This window comes from Ovis aries, chromosome 2 (genome assembly GCF_016772045.2).
Source record: "Ovis aries strain OAR_USU_Benz2616 breed Rambouillet chromosome 2, ARS-UI_Ramb_v3.0, whole genome shotgun sequence".
NCBI lineage: Eukaryota > Metazoa > Chordata > Mammalia > Artiodactyla > Bovidae > Ovis > Ovis aries.
In genome coordinates this window covers 94,268,328-94,284,390 of record NC_056055.1, presented here as the reverse complement: position 1 = coordinate 94,284,390, position 16,063 = coordinate 94,268,328, and positions in this window count along the sequence as shown.

The window sequence follows — 16,063 nt, the reverse complement described above, 5'->3', positions numbered from 1 at the left end:
ATGTTGAAGAAAAAGAACAAAGGACATCAGTCAGTTCAGTTCAGTCACTCAGTCATGTCTGACTCTTTGTGACCCCATGGACTGCAGCACACCAGGCTTCCCTGTCAGTCACCAACTCCTGGAGCTTGCTCCTGGAGATAATTACTTGAACATGGAAGATGACAATTCAGTTAGCCTTCCTGATTATTTTAAAATTCATCAGCAAGGACAATGTTAAAAGTGTTTATCATGAAAGGGTGTAGTCCTTGATACTTAAAATTCTAATATAATAAATAAGAATAATGTTGAGAATCTCGGCTAGAATTGTACAGCCTGTATACGACAAATGACATTTACCCAGTTTCAAAACAAACAGGAGTGGTTATTATCCCATCTGACTAATGAACAAAATGAATTTCATAGAGATATACTCAAGGCCAAAGATTTGACTGGCTTCAATACGTGACACCCTAAGCAGACAGCAAAGATGAGTTTCAAGGCCCATATTTTTGAAGAAAGAAAGTACATGTGTAAAATGCCTACAGTACTGAATAGGGAAAGCTGTTTTGCTTGCTTCACAGTGGACTAATGGACACAATGCAGGAAGAAAGTTTTGGGCAAAAGCAATGGAAGGGGAGAAAAAAAATATACCATATTTGACATTCTCAGAACCTCACACAATGTTAAAGTAGTGCTTGTTCCTAAGACTCAAATTTGAAAAAAATTCACTGGGCATTGGTGAAGTACTCAAAGGGGTCTTGCCCAAGCAGTGAGGAGTAACTGTTTTTGGTGGTGCCTGAAGTACTCTTGCCTGGAAAATCCCATGGACGGAGGAGCCTGGTAGGCTTCAGTCCATGGGGTCACGAAGTCAGACACGACTGAACGACTTCACTTTCGCTTTCCACTTTCATGCACTGGAGAAGGAAATGGCAACCCACTCCAGTGTTCTTTCCTGGAGAATCCCAGGGACGGGGGAAACCTGACAGGCTGCCGCCTATGGGGTCGCACAGAGTCGGACACGACTGAAGCGACTTAGCAGCAGCAGCAGCAACAAGTTTAAAAAACAAGACTCAAAGGATCATATTTTTCCAAGTAATTTAACTGAATTCCAGAAAAACCCTGAAGCAGATTTATAAGAAAGAATACAAAATATTAAGCACCAAAAACAGTAAAAATTTTTGTTTAGACAATCAAATATCTTTTAGAGAGATTTGAATAATATTTCCAACCATATATGCCTTTTAGTTCCTGTGTAGAGGGCTTTCCTGGTGACTCAGATGGTAAAGAATCTGCCTCCGATGTCAGAGACTCAGGTTTGATACCTGGGTTGGGAAGATCCCCTGGAGAAGGAAATGACAACCCACTCCAATACTCTTGCCTGGAGAATTCCATGGACAGAAGAACCTGGCAGACTACAGTCCATGGGGTCTCAAAGAGTCAGATATGAGCGACTAATACTTAACCATGTAGAATTCATCTCTTTGCAAGGTTTAATCTCATTAATCCCTTCCAAGATATTTTTTACAGCAGACATTGTGGTGTTTATCTCTAGAAGATCTATTTGTGTCTTTTTATGTTTTTATTGCCTCTACTTAACTTTATGAACATAAGAAATGCATTTATAGTAACCATATGATTTACAAAATAAGTATGAAATAGAAAGCTACAGATCATGAACATTTAAAAATTCATTAATGACCAAATATCTTGTTAAAATATTAGCAAATGTAAGACATTTCCCCCCAAATGTATACTTTTGGGAAAAAAGCACATAAAAATATTCTATATCAGTTATTAGAAAAATCAAATTAAAAGCACAAGGCAACATCAATACACTTTTTTTTTTAGAATGGATAAAATTTAGAAGATTGACAATACCAAATGTTAGTGAGAATTTGAAACAAAATTTCCATGCACTGTTGATAGAAATATCAAAAGATACAATCAGTTTGGCAGAAAAAAAATAGAAGTTTTAAAAACTTACACACCTACCATATGATCCAGCCATTCCACTAAGTTTTTACCCAAAGGAAAAGTATATGCCAAAATGGATAGGTAAATGTTGGTAGCAAGTTTATGTGAAATAGTAAAAAAATGGAAACACTTTGAATGAACATCAGCAGACAAATTGATAAACTGTGGAGTTTTCATATAATGAAATACTTGTTTAGTCACTAAGTTATGTCCAACTCTTTTGTGACCCCATGGACTGTGTAAGCCGATCAAGCTCCTCCATGGGATTTCCCAGGCAAGAATACTGGAGTGAGTTGCCAGTTCCTTCTCCAAGGGATCTTCCTGACCCAGAAATCAAACCTGCATCTCCTGCATTGTCAGGCAGATTCTTTACCACTGAGCCACCAGGGAAGCTTACTACTCAGAGGTAAAAAGAACTAAACTCTTGATATAAGCAACAGCATGGATGAATCTCAAAAGATAGCTATGCTGAGTGGAAGAAACAGATATAAAAGAGTACATTGTGTATAATTCCATTCTTAAAAATTTCTAGAAAATGAAAAGTAATTGACAGTGTCAGAAAATATGTAAGTAGTTACTAGGGCTTAGAGGGCTGAGTGTCAAGCGACAGGAATTACAAAGAGTCATGAGGAAACATTTAGGAGTGATGGGCACATTTACTCTCTTGTGTGTGATGTTCATTTCACTGTGGTACACCTGTGTCAAACTTATTACACTGCACAGTTTAAAATGTGTGATTTATTATGCATCAATTATGTCTAGAAATATAATTTTAAAATAAATTCATAAGATCTCAAAGTCAAATAAAAAAAAGATCTTTCAGTGATGTTTTCATGATTTACTACCACAATATTTATGGAAATACAGAAGATAATTATTATTCACAACGGTTCTGTGTGCCTTTGTTTCTACTTCTCCCTACATTTGACACAGCCCCCTTTTTCTTCAAGCTTTCTAGACGCTCCTTTCAAAGGCCACTTCTCCCATGTAGGCTTCACTGTTCTCACAAGCTGAAAATTACTTCTTGTTCTTTCAAATCTCTGTAAGCCACTAATATGCATCTTTCTGATGATATTTATATTCTTCCCCAGTTCATAGTATTAAAAATCACTTTTTTTTTTTCTCAAAAGACAGGGCTTTCTGAGTCACTAAGATAATTTGAAAGACATCAGTTCAACTTACAGAAACAGAGAACATTTTTTTGATGTCTTGACGCTGAGAACCCTGGGGAGTGAGACTTCTGATGTTCCTGGCTTTCAAAATAGATAGTCTGACCTAGGTGTTTTCCCATAGTACCTTCATCCTAACTTCAGCCTCCTCTACACGTCAGATGACAGAGAGTTAAAAGTACATATAATGAAAAATCAGTGCTACTTTAACATTTGCTCAAAATTCAAAGATAGTTCTGTTGAGATGTTCCTCCTAATTTGTTTCTTCTAAGCTGTTTGCCTTGTGTGATGCCCTCTAATTAAATCCTCTCCAAAGTCCCATAAGGGATAAACTGATTTACAGATGATAAGAATGAGACCTCTAGAGGTTTCCTGAGTAACCTGGTCCAAGTTAGCCATCTGATAAGTAGGAAGCCAACACTGGCAGCAATTGCCCTCTGACTCCAAAGCCTGCATTCTCCATCAACACGTTATATCACCTCTCTGACATTCAAATGCAAAGAAAAGGCCGAATAATCTAAAGCCAAAGGGATCGGAGGACATTTCTGTAGGGGAGGGGTGCAGGTGTACTCTGTCTTCATTGACAACAAAATTCGTGTTGGTATTTGTAACAGTATCTGATACTTTGACTTAGATTATTGTGCATTTTACTGGGGAATTCTGGGCTTCCCTGGGCTTTCCTTTCAGACAGTAAAGGATATGCTGGCAATACGAGAGACTGGGTTCAGTCCCTGGCTCGGGAGAATCCCCTGGAGAAGGGAATGGCAGCCCACTCCAGTATTCTTGCCTGGAGAAGCCCGTGGACAGAGGACCTGGCGGGCTGCAGTCCACATAATGTTTCTTTTCAATATCTTTTAATACTGAGTTTGTGCTTACTTTTTTTGGATTGTCTTAATATCTGTTCATAATTGGTTTGTTAGAATGAAAACAAACTCCACACATATTTATTTTTTATGTTTTTTAATGTCTTCTAGTTATCCTAACAATTTCTCCATTTGTATAACACTTATTTTTAAGAAACTGTGTCTGGGTCATCCCAGTGCACCAGCCCCAAGCATCCTGTATCCTACATTGAACCTAGACTGGGATGACCCAGAGAGATGGTATGAGGAGGAAGGTGGGAGGGGGGTTCAGAACTGGGAACACGTGTACAGCCGTGGCAGATTCATGCTGATGTATGGCAAAACCAATACAGTATTGTAAAGTAAAATAAAGTAAAAAAAAAAAATCATAAAAAAAAAGAAAATGTGTCTGGAGTATTGTCCTTTTAAAGTCTTCCCAGCATTTCCTAAATTTCATAACATGACTGTTCTATATGTGTGTGCGTATGTGTATTGAGAATGTGTATAAGTTATATGCAAAGGCTATATCTTATACAGTTGAACATATCCTAGGACTCAGTTAGGAGTTCTTCACATAATAGGAACCAGTTTCTTGAGGTGCACTGAACTGGAATGTAAAGAATCACTGAAAACTTGTCCATAAAATCCAAGTGTAGATACACCTCTTCCTGTCTCCACCTAAACATGGGGTTATGGTGTCATCTGTGTGTCTCTGTGTAGTTAAGACTTTCACTCCACCCTCAGCCTGCTGTCCATTCAATGCTGACATCCTCGGGAGGCCTGAAAGTTTCCTGAGTTACTATAGACACGCACACGCATGCACACACCGACAGACAATACGCACAAAATCCTGAACACAGATCACATTTTTTTACCTCATTGAAGTTTATAACTAATTGGTCCATCTGTTAGAGAGTATTTAATTTCCTTTTAATTTATTTTTTCCTGTGTTCAGCACTTTTCCATTTCAGAGCATTTAATAGCAAATGCTGCTATTGACTAGATGAGAGGCTATGAATTAGATGCGGTCTGTGGTAAGTAAACTAGTTTCTTTTATCCCAAAGGAAACTGAAGACATTAATGTTGCTCAACCAGTTGGTAGAGACCATTATTTAAATTTAAATGAAAGAAAAACACGTTTGCTTTACAATGGAAATGAACAATTCAGATCTGAGAAGCTATTGCCTATCTCTGCCAACCACCTCAATGTCTGTCTTTCAGATAGCAAAGATGTAGTTAATATGGTACCCTAGATTTTTACAATAATAAAGCATATCAGCTCTGATATGGAGACTGACTTCCTAATTATTCAGGCCCTAAATAATGCAAGCCATGTTCTCCTTTATTAGCTAATATCTTTCAGAGGTTAGAAAGATGATTATAAAGACCAATTAAAGATACAGTTTTCTGACATGCTGGCCCAGTTCATAATCTGTACAATATGAAATGCATGTAAGAAGGTCATTATCAGAATATTCTCCCCTAGTTTATATTAGTTTTTTTTTTTCCTTCTTTTTGGATCACATCTAGTATAAAGACTTTGGTGTTGCTGTAACTCTTATTCAATAGTCAGAAATTCTAACTTCATAAAATTTCTTGATACTACATTAACCCTGCATCAGATAAACAAGTACATTGGGAACTATGGCTAATACAGCTGAACATGAAAATAATAGATTGTATTTGTACAGAAAAAAAGAGTGCAGAAGCAATCTAAGTAATATATAACCTTGTTATATGAAATGCTATTATTTTAATACATCGGTTGCACTAACAAGAAATCTGTTGGAGGGAAATCTGTTATTTTATGTACAGAGAAATGCTATGCATTAAGCAACCCTGCTTTATTAATTTAGTGCTCCTCTGTCACTCAATACTTTGGAAGATATTTTTCCCATTTGATAGATAATAAATCACAAAATTCCTGTTATGGTTCAAAGGCTGTAACACTGGTTTCAAAGATCATATTTAATTCCAGTATAAGTTTCTCCAAATAAATTTCCTATTCAGGTAATTTTAGGGAGTTAAGATAAGTGAAGATGTATGTTACAGACCAAATAATGGCCCTCCAATTGTACTCAAGTGTTGAGGCGCTCAAGGTTAAAGAATCTGCCCACCAATGTAGGAAGCGCAGGTTCAATCCTTGATAGCATCAAAGTAAGATAAATCTAGCTCACTTAGTGATTATGGACATTACATGTCATGGGTATTTTATAGAAGATGAATTCTAAAGTTGAATGCAGGGTCTCTAAAATAAGGTATTCAACTTTCCACTATAACAATTCTCTGTTTTCTACTCCTGGACAGTTGCCTACTCTCCTAGGAGTTTCACTCTATGATGATCCAGGATATAGATATAGACATAGATAATAGATATAGATAGGGCTTCCCTGGTGGCTCAGATGGTAAAAAATCTTCCTTCAATGCAGGAGACCCGGGTTCAATCCCTGGGTCAGGAAGTTCCCCTGGAGAAGGGATAGGCTACCCACTCTAGTATTCTTGGGCTTCCCTTGTGGCTCAGCTGGTAAAGAATTCGCCTCAATGCAGGAAACCTGGGTTCGATCCCTGGGTTGGGAAGATTCCGTGGAGAAAGGAAAGGCTACCCACTCCAGTATTCTGGCCTGGAGAGTTCCATGAACTATACAGTCCATGGGGTCACAAAGAGTCGGAAACGACTGAGGAGCTTTCACTTTCACCAGTATTCTTGCCTGGAGAATTCCATAGACAGAGGAGCCTGGTGGGTTACAGTCCATGTGGTCTCAAAGAGGCAGACATGACTGAGCAACTAACACACACACATACACATAGATATAGATAATATATAGATATATAGAGATACAGATACACACACACACATAGATATAGATAATATATAGATATATAGAGATATAGATACACACACACACATATTCTTGTGTTTTCTTGGTTATTTTCAACAAAATTGACCGTATTTGAATTACAGAATTAAGGCACTGCATTTTTGTCATCCCATTATTTAATCATTTTATAGAAAAATAAAGACAAAACTATGCTGCAAACTTTCCATCTGGTTAAAACTTGCCTCTTCCATATCCATGTGGATATCATGAAACCAACATCTGTTAGAGATTTGTATGATTCTATTAATATTCTTCATTATTTCCCCTGCATTTGATTTAATAGGCAGTGATTTTCATGATGCTTTTCTGTTCCTTTTTAAAAATCTGAGCATCTACCCTCAGGCTCTGAGGTGAACAAATGAAGCCATAAACGTGTTTATACTTCTTGTGTAACAAGGCCATCTTCCCCCAGTCTCTCAGAAAATAAACGTTAGGGTCAACCTTGTCATTTGTTTCTATCCTTAATTATCTTAGTGTTTCCAATCCTATAATGACAATAACAGTCACAGGTACTATTTATCAAAACTCTTAATACATGTCAGGAACTCTTCTGGGTGGTAGGAGTGTATTAAAACAACTGATGTTCACAACAGCCTAATAATGTAGGTACTGTCACTATCTTTGTTTCACTTGTAAGGGAACTAAGGAACTGGGAAATTAAATAGCTTATCCATGATCTTACCACGTTATATTCATCCTGAAGAATCAGTTAACACTTACCTAGTACTTACTGCGTCAGTTCTTTCTTTTTTGATATGTATTTGGCTGTGCCTGGCTTAGTTGTGGCATACAGGGTCTTTGTAGTTGTAGCATTTAGAATCTTTAGCTGTGGTATGCAGAATCTAGTTCACTGACCTGGGATCGAACTCAGGTCCCTTGCATTGGGAGCTCAGAGTCTTAGCCTCTGGACCCCTAGGGAAGTCCCTACATCAATTTTTATCATCAGCCTATCTTTAAGGCTCTGCGTCATCTCCTTCATTGTACAGCATCCCCTTTGGCTCCTCAACGTCTCAGTCCTCTTTCCTTTTCTTCCTCCCAATACAATTAAAAGTTCGTAAGCCCTTACCTAGAAAAGTGGTGTAAAAGGTATAAAAGAGTTTGAATATTTTAGACCTAAGAGAGATTACTAATGGAGGCATATCTGTATATTATATAACAAGTCCCCCTGGATATGAGCAACATCTTTAAACAAAAACAGCACAACATTAATATTTCTGCAGCAAAATATATAAAGATTCATACCAAGTAGAATCCAAAAAGATTATTAAAATCCTTACTCAGTTTCGGTCCTGTTTTACCAATAAATAAGCTATAAAAACTTTCCATTTTCACAGCTTTTGGGATTTCAGAATTGAAGATTGGAAATGATGGAACTGTACCAGGTTCATCATTCCAATATCATCTTGTTATGTAAAAATCTAACCCTATTCCCACTCTCACATGCATAAATCTTATTCTTGCTTTAAAACACAGCTTGAATCCTGTGAAGGCACATACCCAATGAATTGCTTTCTTCTGTACTTAAAAGCTGACCCACATTTTTAACATTAAATGATTTTGTATTACCCACATACTTATTTTTTCCAACTTGAATCTAAGCATATAGGGATTAGAGATCATGTCTCATTATATCACTCTGCAACAAGCTGAACTCATGCTTGAATTCAAATTGTTGTCTAAACATTTTTGTTAAGTGCTCCAGGAAATTATTGCATTGTCTGTGTTTAACAAGGCAAATCAAGTTTATGTGGAATATTGATAAAGCTATGAGAGTTCCTGAAATGTCTAGTTATATTTTCTTTCTTCAAAACATGTTAGAAAAAACTTTCCCTTTCCTTTATTATGTGCAGAGGTACTAAACTAATTATGGTGGAACATTTTAGTACGGCGGTTATCATGTACAAAGCTCCTAGGCATGAAAAGTGAGAAAAGGTTACAGTTTGACCATTGATAAGCAAATTAACTTTTCTGAGCCTAGACTTCCCCAACTGTAAAAAAAATATATTAATAATTCCTACATTCAAAATATTTTCTTTTTGGCTTTTTTTTGGAAGACACTTAACTGCACAATTCTACAGTCCTCCCACTTGCCCAAGAAAAGAGAAAAAGGTCTTTCTACTTGCAAACACTTGTAACTTTGCTGGCATTGCTTGTTGATCTTTGTAACAACTAACTGATTTCTCCTTCATCTTCCTCTTGAATTCCTCTTCCTGACTGAATGTGCAATCATTCCTAGAGAGATAACAAACTTTCAGAGAGTGACCAGAGAAGCTCAGTATTTGCAACAGGAGGAACAGAAAATGATCTGTTACCAGTGTGAATGAAGAACAGTAGGAAACCTTAATTTGTGAACATTTTGGCAAACTTCTAATGAGAAGAGAAAACTTTTAGCATTTAAATTTGTAGATATAATGAACTAACCCCTGCACTGAACTATTGTGTTGATTTCTACCAATTTATTTCTAATTTATAGGCATTCTAAAATTATATCCAGGCCCTCTTTTTTGTACTGTCTAGCATGAAAAATATTGTTAAAATTAAATGAGCAGCATTTTTCTCAGTTCTGTTCAAACCACAGATGCTAGTTTTGATTTTATTTCTAACAGTGAGATTGAAATTCCATTTTAATATGCAGAACTGCAGCCCAGGGAGCCATAAAATACAGAGTGTTTTCATTAGATGATGGCCCTGCACCTCTAGTTAACTGGAAAGCTGATTCATCAAACAGCAACCATCAAGACAGCATTAACTAAGACCTGGAATGAAAACTTGAAATTGGGGTGAAAATTACCTGTTTTGAATTGCATAATTGTAACTTTGGAGAAATTCCTAGTTTGTGGCATAAAACTGTTTCCAGGGATGCAGGAGTGTTTGCTGAAAATTTGCTGCAGATGGTTTAAAGATTGAACACTTTCTACATTTCAAAGGGATCTTCAATTTTATTTCAGTTGCCACTAATTTACGGAAATGAACATTCACCCTTATTCTCTCTCCTTCCCCCTAACCCCAGGAAAGAGAAATGATCAGAACTAATTTTGCTTTTGCTGCTGCTGCTGCTAAGTCACTTCAGTCGTGCCTGACACTGTGCCACCCCATAGATGGCAGCCCACCAGGTTCCCCTGTCCCTGGGATTCTCCAGGCAAGAACACTGGAGTGGGTTGCCATTTCCTTCTCCAGTCCATGAAAGTAAAAAGTGAAAGTGAAGTCACTCAGTCGAGTCCGACTAGTAGCGACCCCATGGACTGCAGCCTACCAGGCTCCTCTGTCCATGGGATTTTCCAGGCAAGAGTACTGGAGTGGGGTGCCATTGCCTTCTTTGAATTTTGCCTTTGAATTGTCTCTACAATATTTTCATACACAAAATAAAGCATTGGAATCTGGGCTTATTTTATGCCAGGGCAGTTCAAAGGTAAGGGATTCTAGCTAACAGTCAAAATGTCCCCCTAGAGTTGAGGCAATGAATTGACATCTCTTCTGGTCATAGGCAAAAGGAGAAAGTGAAAGTGAAGTCACTCAGTTGTGTCTGACTCTTTGTGGCCCCACGGACTATAGCCTGCCAGGCTTCTCTGTCCATGGGATTTTCCAGGCAAGAGTACTGGAGTGGGTTGCCATTTCCTTCTCCAGGGGATCTTCACTACCCAGGGATCGAACCTGGGTCTCCCACGTTGTAGGCAGATGCTTTTACTGTCTAAAGTCAGGCAAAAGGAGAAGGGGGCATCAAAGGATTAGCTGGTTAGATAGCATCACTCACTCAATGGACATGAATTTGAGCAAACTCTGGGAGAGAGTGGAGGACCATGGACTCACAAAGAGTTGGCCATAACTTAGCAACTGAACAACAACAACAACAATGGGTCATATAATTGATTAAAGGAAGAAAAGAATAGCTTCCCTTCTCCTAATGAATTGTAATTTTACTACACCTTTACAAGTAAAGCAATTAAAAAATAAATTTTAAAAAGTAAGCAAAAAACTAATAAAAATAAGTCTCTGCAATACATGTATTAATGGTTGTTTCAGTTTATCCTAAAATGTTAGATAGAAGAAACTTTAAAGAGCCTTTCATTTAAACTGTGTTCCATGGAGTTGTTTGAAGGCTGCCCTGAGAGAAAGGCAGGCCTTGCTGAAAGAGTAGGTGGACATACCACTTTGTAGATCCAGGCCCCCAGATCTCCCTCTTCACTTCAATTGGATTACCTATTTTATGCGTTTTATTGAAAGATTTTTTAAATTGACTTCACTGTTTAAAATGTTTGAAAACTACATGAAACTAGTCATATTATAAATAACCTAAAACTGCCCAAAGTGGCAAAGCCAAGACTAGGACCAGGTTTCATATCTCCTAATATTGTGTTTTATTTTTATTTATTTTTTTTAACCTGTTATGGAATTGTATTATTACAGAGGGGTCAGTCTTTGGTTCCCATAATGTGTATCCCTTCTGTACATTAAAACAAAAGTGTGCTATTTAACATCCTCTGCTCTTTCATGGGAAAAGCAACATTAATGGGGAAAAAAAGGACTGTATTTTTTTTACAGTGGGTAGAACTCAAAATTAACTTTCTAAGTAAATAACTGAATGGTGAAAAATCAAATGTGAGAATTTAGGATATTAGAGAAGAAAAATAGAAAGACATAATTTCATTTGTTGACAGTTTAAATTGAGTAACATTTATCAAAGTACTATAAAAAGTCAAGTAATTTGGCTGAACAATGTTTATAATTTAAATAATCAATGACTGGATTGAGGAGACAGAATGGTGACTCGGGCAGTAAAGAATCTAGCTGCAGTGCAGAAGACCCGTGTTCGATTCCTGGCTTGAGATGATCCCTTGGAGAAGGGAATGCCTACCCACTCTAGTATTCTTGCCTGGAGAATTCCAAGGACAGAAGAGACTGGCAGGTACAGTCTATGGGGTTGCAAAGTATGAGACACTACTGAGCAACTTTCACTTTTCACCAGGAAAACTCAATGGACTACAGTCAGTACGAGAGTATAGTCAGTATACTGTTTAATGCAGGAGTAGGAAAAAATATTCAGCAACTGTTTGGAAGGGGAATAGAAAGTATTGACATGAAATAATTAGACTCCCAGGTATTTTTCCAACAAAGATGGGTTTATTTGGAATCAGCAGAGAATTGCAGTTTGGGATCTACAATCATGGAAAGCCACAAGCAAGTGCCCACATGTCAAGGAAAAACAAATGCTTTTATAGAGAAGAAAAGGAAGTTGGGAGGGCTGCAATAAATAAAAGAGTTCATGACTTTTCATAGGCTTGCTCCTTCCAGGTAAAAAGAGGTGTCTTTCTTTTTCCTGTTAGGCTCTGTTTCTCATTGTAGGATGTGTGAACTCCTTCTTTTATTCCCCCAGCTCTATTTAGTTGAGGTTTCTGTTTATTATTATTGTTATTATTTTTACAAAAGAGAATGAGTGCAAGTGCAAAGGAGTTGAATAGAATAAATATGTATTGAATATTCCTATATATGGGAAACTTTCTTGGTATTGAGGACAGAATCAAGAACAGATTGGTAAAGAGAATATGGCCTAAGATTTCAGCAAAAATAAATAATCTAATAATGAAAGCAGAACTGCAGATAGTGATGAATACCAAGAACAGAGTAAATTTCAACAAAAATCATCCATTATTTTACAATAGTAGGATATGTAAAATATCCGCTATTGTAAAATATCCATAATTTTACAATAGATGTGGGGCCTTATACCATTTTTGATGCTATTGTTGCTACTCCTGTTTCATCAAGAGTAGTGAAAAGAGTATATTAAAGAGAAGAGGCCTTCCTATTTAAAGTCTGAGCTACCAGTAGTTTCAAGTGAGATTTGAAAAAGGCCTTTTTGGGGAAAGTATGGGCCTATTGAAAGGACAAAGTTGAATTGTTCAACTTGTCAATTGGGGATAGAGGTAGGTGCTCCATGTGAAAGAAAAATATAAATGGACTTCAGGAGGTAAGATGGAATTCTGCAAAATTCTAGTTTCCTATGAAAACTAGGCTGTGGTAGTTCTTTATTGCGCTCACACTTAGTGACCTAAGACTTCTACTATGGAATGACTGTGTAAATGTTTCTGGAAGCCTACCTTTCGCTTCTCAGGCTTAGAAACTCAGGGAGAATCTCTAAAGTCAGAATTATGAAGGGTTGAGAGTATCTTGTGAGGACATCTCTGTGTCTTGCCCACAGTGATCACCTATGATTATTGCTAAAAACCATTGCCACACAGTGGTTTCATGTAGCAGAAATAATAAGGCAAACCAGTGGTTTACAGACCAGGTCCCTTTTTATAGTTCTAATCCAAAGAAGCCTCTGAGTTCTTTTGTTATATAAGAGATGATGGTCAGTCTGAAAGCTGATATATATTAGAATTTTCATCTATCTTGACAATAAGCCTTTTGATAAAAATATTAGAATACTACATTGATTGTACACTGAGTCATAGAATAATTCATTATTATTTAAACATGCCTGACTTCTTCCTCTTGTTCCATCTCTCTTTCTCAACAAAGTTGAGCTTGCTTTGGACTCTGACTGGTTTCTAGGAGGCTTGTAATGTATGTAGATGTATTTTTAAAGTTGTTTAAGATTATAACGTGTCACTTGGGGTATCATCGTAGGGGAATATCAGCCCGTTCAGAAATTGTTCCCTCTGGAGTAGAGTTTCATCCATGAGGTAGAGGACATAGAATTAGCTCCCTGGAAATAATCAAGAACCTCTTAAGGAGTCAGTGCCCTAGAAAAATGGGTGGAGGCTCAGCACAGTGCTCTGATTGCAGCTGGAAACTGGATAGCTAGATGGGGAACCTGACACCGAGGATGTCTGGGATTTTGTGCAGACACATTAGATGCCAGAAAGACCCACGCTATACTCTATCCACAGCTGGTGGGACTGAAGCCTGGAGTCTGGTCTTAGCTAAACTCTGCAATAGGGAAAAAAATAAAAATAAGAAAAAACAGAGAGTCTAGGTGGAAGTTGCTACTGAAGGCAATAACTGACAGGGAATAAAATAAAAGGTAATTTAATGTATTAACTCTGGAAAGTTGCTAAGGCATATAACATGACAAAAACTCAATTCTGCACTGAAATACTGGCTTCAAAGTACATTAGAATAACTTAGCTCTGGACCATTTTGCTCTGGGTTCATAAAACCTAGCATTTCTTGAGTTTGCAGTTACATATATTCAATCAGTTCTATACTTAGCAAAATGGTCAAGGATACTTTTGAAAATCTGCTCTCATTTTGACACTCCCTGGGCAGTACATTTCCTTTTGCTTCATCTCTTTTCATTATTTTTCCTTAGTTTCTCAATGTATTCTCTTTTTTAAATGACATTGTATTTTGCAATCGGAGCATCTGATGAATAAATTTTAAGACTATGTCATTTAAAAATAACTTTTACCAAGAGATTCAAAATTATTTGAGATCAGACCTGCAGCATCTCACTCCACACATGCACAGTTTAGTATTCAGGCAAGGACTCAAAGGAACACATGCATAGATATTAGGTGCTTTTAATCTGTATAGTTCCTTTCTGTATAATACTATGCCCAGCAAATTCTGATTCCCTCACCTCCAATATCTGTCTCTCTTGCTTAGTGAAACTGCTTTGCTTTGGTTCTCTCTCCTGTGTGTTAAAATCTGGTAGATGCCTCCAGACAGAAGGCCTGCATGGTCATAGGAATCATCTCCTTTGTCTTCTCCTCTTATGAATAACAATCCTGTATGATGTTTTGTCCAATATATGGATATATTTTTCATATATTTTATCCAGTTTCCTAGGGCTTCTTTTTGGGTGGGAGGAGACCGGTTGGATTTTGTTTGTTTTCTGTTTTGTGTTTGTTTTTATGGCAGAAGTGCTAGTCTGGTGTCAGTTACCCGATCATGCCCCAAAGTGCAACTCCGTCTTTCATTTGTAACTTGCATTTTTGTTTATATGTGTAGGCACTGGGAGAACCCAAACTGTTTGAAAGCCAGATGCAACATCTCTTACTTGTTTACAGTCCTTGAATGTCAGGATTTATAAAGTTCCTTTGTTATGAGTTTTACATCAGTATAACCCACACATTTAATTTGACCTATATAATTTCATATTTAATACCACTACTTTATATTTTCCTGAAACGGTAATTTAGTTTCCATAAAGAAGCAAGAACAAATCCTCTCTTCAGATGAGAACAAAATAATCCATTCATTTTTACTAAAATTTATTAAAACAAACCATTTTAGAAACTACTGCTATATATGGCTTCTTGTTTTTAGGTATTATTATCTATCAGCACAAAAACAGTGTAATCTTGCCCTGAATAGCAGTTTGTATCAAATGTCTATTATGCTCGTATACAGACAAATGTGCCTTAATTTATTCCATTTATTATCTTATATTCCACAGAAACACAAAGCTGTTCTAACCATAGCCATATTTGCAATTATTTTGTTTAGGAGTTGTAGACTAACAGAGTCCATCTTCAGCATTTCCCCGAAGCCATTTATAAGTGATTATTGCTTAATTGTTCCCATAGGATAAACCAATTTAGGAGTATCAGCCAAGTGACATCATTTCAAGAGCCTTTGAAGTAAAGAAGCAAGAGCCGCTGTCCTCTATTTCTTGGTGAAATTGCTTTAAAAAGTGGAATAATTATTTTTTCTCGCAATTTCAAAGCAGTATAACCACTACGGCCAGAAAAAAACTTAATTCAGTCCTTCATAGTAGACACGTGAGTTTGGGCAAATCCCTCCTCCTTTATGAGTCTCACGTTTTGCTTGTATAAAGTAAAAATAATTATACGCCTAGTTCACAGTGTTGTTGTGAAGACCAAAGGTAGAGTCTTTGGCATATAGCTATGTCATAATAAATAGAATTATTAACCCAGCTTCAAAAGTGAAGTTATTGGTTTAATGAGAAATCAAAAGATGCTGAGGAAAACACATTTGGGTTGTGCTCTGTGGAAAAATAAGCCAAAATTATCAAAGGTTCAGTGTGGTATTTTCTGGTCCTATGTCCTATGTCCTATGTGCCCTGATTAGCATAGATTAAAGAGTTGAGGCTGAGAAAGAAAGCGAGACATTCCTAAGAGACCTTCTCTTAGACTCATAAATGAGATTATTTCAACAGACAACTTATTTCCCCAAAGTTTTTAGTCTCCTTCTATCTAAAAACTCAAGCGACCTTTCTGAATTAACTTTATTTCTGTAAACTTGTATGTGTGGC